Source organism: Xenopus laevis, chromosome 3S (genome assembly GCF_017654675.1).
Source record: "Xenopus laevis strain J_2021 chromosome 3S, Xenopus_laevis_v10.1, whole genome shotgun sequence".
In the NCBI taxonomy this organism is placed as follows: Eukaryota; Metazoa; Chordata; class Amphibia; order Anura; family Pipidae; genus Xenopus; species Xenopus laevis.
Window position 1 is genome coordinate 35,455,656 of NC_054376.1, and position 4,138 is coordinate 35,459,793.

The window sequence follows — 4,138 nt, forward strand, 5'->3', positions numbered from 1 at the left end:
TTTTTAGGGTTTAGTTCTCCTTTAAGGTTCTTCATCCTTACATCTTCTCTGTACTTCAGGAATTCAATTTACAGAAAAATAAAGTGCCTTTTAAAAATAAGTCAAAGATTCGGAAACTGTTGATGTTTGTAGATGCAACTCTTTTTTTAACATTGGCTACTTGAAAATGCCAGCCTCAACATTTAGGTTTCATTCCAATACAAGTTTGACACAATTCAACCTCGACCTTTTGTTCTTTCGTTTTCACCAAAATATCACGGAAATGTAAAAAAATAAGTTCAGACCTGACGAAACCCCATTATTTCCTATGGGAATGTAAAGAACCTCTTTTGGGAAAAATGGATATTTAACTCTCCATTGATTTTTTTCACTGTTGTTGAACTCGTTGAAATGCTACTGAAATAATGGGATTTCCGGTGACATTTTGCTTCTAAATTTCCATTCCTATAAAACTTTTTTTTTATTTGAAATGTTTAATCAGGCAAATCCACAAAGTACATTAGCGTAGTAAACATTACTGCTTCTGTCCTTTATTATGGGGCCCCTAATGTGTTTTATGGAACTTGCATACTTTGCAACAGATATGGATGTTTGGCTGTCGTTGCTGTTTTAGAGTTCAGGAAAAAGACATTAAAGGTGAAATACAAGTCTGTTATTCCAATGGGTGAGTATCAATGGAGGCTTGTATATAGTATAAAAAAAAATATTCCATGGCTTATAATTATTTTCTTTTAATGATCTTTCAATGGCAAACTAGTAATTTGTGCCAGAACTCATTTCCTTAGGTTTGTCAGTTAATACTGTATGTCCACCCCTCACCCACACATTCTTTACTCCCCTGTCTACAATATGACCTTTATTGTATGTGCTGCACTACTGGCACACAGAAATAACTGTAGGTACTGTAAGGGGAAAGCACGTCTACTCCTCCAGTTGCGTGTGTTTATCATAGAATAGAAATCCAGCTGACATGCGTAGCTACAAAAAATGACCCATAAATCAAGTGATCAGAAAATATACTGGCACAAGGCCACCCACTCACCCCATCCCCTCTCCGCTGCTTTCACCCACAAACTCCCCCTCCTCCTGCAGGCAACTCTGGTGCCACCACTAGTCAATGGTATTTGTGTATATCCCATCACCGGAATACATATTACCTCTAACATGACTAGTATGTTGACATTATAAGGTCTTGCAAAGGAACATAATAATTACACATCCAGTAAGGTCTTGCATTTCACTTTCCAACTTATAGTAGACTGTTCCAAACTAACTGCAGACTGGTTGCTAATGCAGCTGCACAATTTAGCACCTATGTGCATAAATCAGTGCTATCATCTTGCTGGCAGTTATAACCCCTTTATTCTCTATGATCAGCACTTGGCACCCAATCCCAGCACAGTGCATTGTATTTTCAGACAGGCGCAGATTGCTTTTTTGGATTTATTTCAGTGATTTTATGCACATCCTCCAACACAACAATGTGCTCCGTTTCTTTTTTTTTTTTCTTTTTTTTTTGTGATTAAGCTATTTAACTGCATGCATACATCATGCTGTTTACAACACAAAGGCATAATAAAATTGTGAAAACATAAAGATTGTAAATGGCTTATATAAGTGTAATAAGTCCCTTGACCCATACAATAAAGTTTAGTAACTAGATCTACTGTATAGGCTAACAACAGCAACACACAACTAAAACAAATCTAAACCTTGCAGTGCTCTGTTTCTGTTCAGTAGTTTATTAGACAGGCACAGACCCATGTTAGAAGAACGGTAATATATTAAAACTGGTTCATTTTGTATGGGCAGATTTGGGAGCAGATTTATAAAAGTTACTAAACTGATTTATAAACTAGTATAAAATTTTGTTGAAAAATAGAGCATTGCATGTTCCCCTTTGCACAAGATCTTATCGTGGTATTTATAAAGGTGTGCGCCCTTTTTATGCTGGAATTTTACAGACGAGAAATTCATTCAACAGGTTTAGTAGTACAGGTATGGGATGCGTTATCCTGGAAACCCATTATCCAGAAATCTCCGAATTACAGAAAGGCTGTCTCCCATAGACTATATGTTATCCAAATAATCCACGTTTTTAAAAATGATTTCTCTGTAATAATAAAACAGTAGCTTATACTTGATCCAAACTAAGATATAGTAAATCCTTATTGGAAGCAGAACCAGCCTATTGGGTTTATTTAATGTTTACATGATTTTCTAGTAGGCTCAAGTTATGAAGATCCAAATCATGGAAAGATCCCTTATCTGGAAAACCCCAGGTTCCGAGCATTCTGGATAACAGGTCCCGTATCTGTACTCATGATTTATGAAATCTAATATTTTTTTAACAATCATTCTTGGCCCTGCTTTATAAATATGAGCCTTGGTATGGTTTTCTTTGTAGAGCTTTACGCTCTTGTCATTCACGCCTTTCTCTTTATAGCGCATACCTGTAACTCATTCATTTATAGTAACTACAGCATTGTGACTGATTTAGACTTACTGCTTCCTGTCCTTACTGTCGTATGCCTTTGTTATGTCAGCACTACTAACATCAGTCATAAATCCCATGTTGCAAGGTGCCTGCCTACATTAACTTTCGCTCAGCAGAGCCATGAATGAATCACCTCCTCTGAATGTGTCTCACGTTCCTGGCAACAATACAGTGGAGCTATCTTTTAGTTAGAGGCAAGAACACAATCAATAATCTCACTTATAGGAGTCTGTTGTATTGAAGAGTCGGTGAGGTTTCTTCAACTTTAGTTTGTTAATGAAATGACAAATGTAAGAAAGCTCCTCTAGTCCCTATGTACAGTCTCACGGTCCTAGGACCCATTTACTGAGCTGTCAAGGTGCAAAAAACTTGTCAACCCCACAATGCATCTTTCCCATCATTTGAAGTTTCTAGCACTGTCTAGGATGGTGCTCAAAAGTGCCCCACCTATCATGTTAGGGGTGTACATTTGGGCAACTCCCAAGTAAAAGGTACAGGGGACACCCACAAACCTGTACTCCATGTTTGCTCAACGCAATCGTCCAATTTAGGGCTGTCTTGTGCCACTGAATACACCATTCTGGCTTAAAGGAGAAGGAAAGCTACAGAGGCATTTTATTGACAATAGATTAGCTGCAATAGTGCAAGCTAGAATGCTATATTTATTCTGTAGAATGTTTTACGATACCTGAGTAAAAAGCTCTAGAAAATCTCGGTTTGTTTAGGATAGGAGCTGCAGTATTGACATGGTATGACATCACTTCCTGCCTGAGTCTCTTCCTGCTCTGGGCTCAGATTACAGTAGAGAAGGGGATGGGGGGAAGAGGAGCAAACTGAGCATGCTCTTGCCCAGGGCAATGAGGTTTAAGCTGAAAACAGGAAGTCTGATACAGAAGCCCATGAGTACACAATAGTAGGAAAGAAATGCAGTGTTTCTTTTGACTACTTTGAGTGTTTGCTGGTATATTTAGATGGACCTTTCTGATAAGGCTTACTTAGTTTTAACCTTTCCTTCTCCTTTAAGGCGCAAAGCATAGCTTTCCTTGTGCTATGAACAGGAATTAATAGTTAATACTATTTCACAGTACCATTCTACGAACACAATAATGAAAGGTAAACTCAGTGTTGTAAACATCATAAAATAACAATATCTTTCTCTCTTGGGAGTAATATGTCCAACTATAGGCTGCCTTGCTGATGTTTTTGTATTTTGGGTTCGCGAAGCGACAGACAGAAACATACACTCCACTAGGCTTAGTACTGTTCTATTGACAACTGGTTTTTGTATAGAACCATTTCATCCTTGATAGCAATTATTGGCCACAAACGCATACCAGCCCCATGTGGAGGTATGTCCTTTCCTGTGACTACAATGGGAACATAGGAACAGCTAAGTGGTGGAATGTGTATTTGCAATAGATATCTGAACCCTAGGTTAAAAAAGTCTTCAAGATTCATTGTTTAGTCTTCCGTACTTTGTCTGCAGCAAAACAGCCCAACACAGAAATATGTATTAAATTCAGAATGACAAGTGCACTTACAGACAAAAGAATTGTTTCTTATGCAGCCCTAGATCTCTCATTGTCTGCCCATTTCTAGATCTGTGAGCTGGAACATTACAATCACTCAAGTATTTGCAAT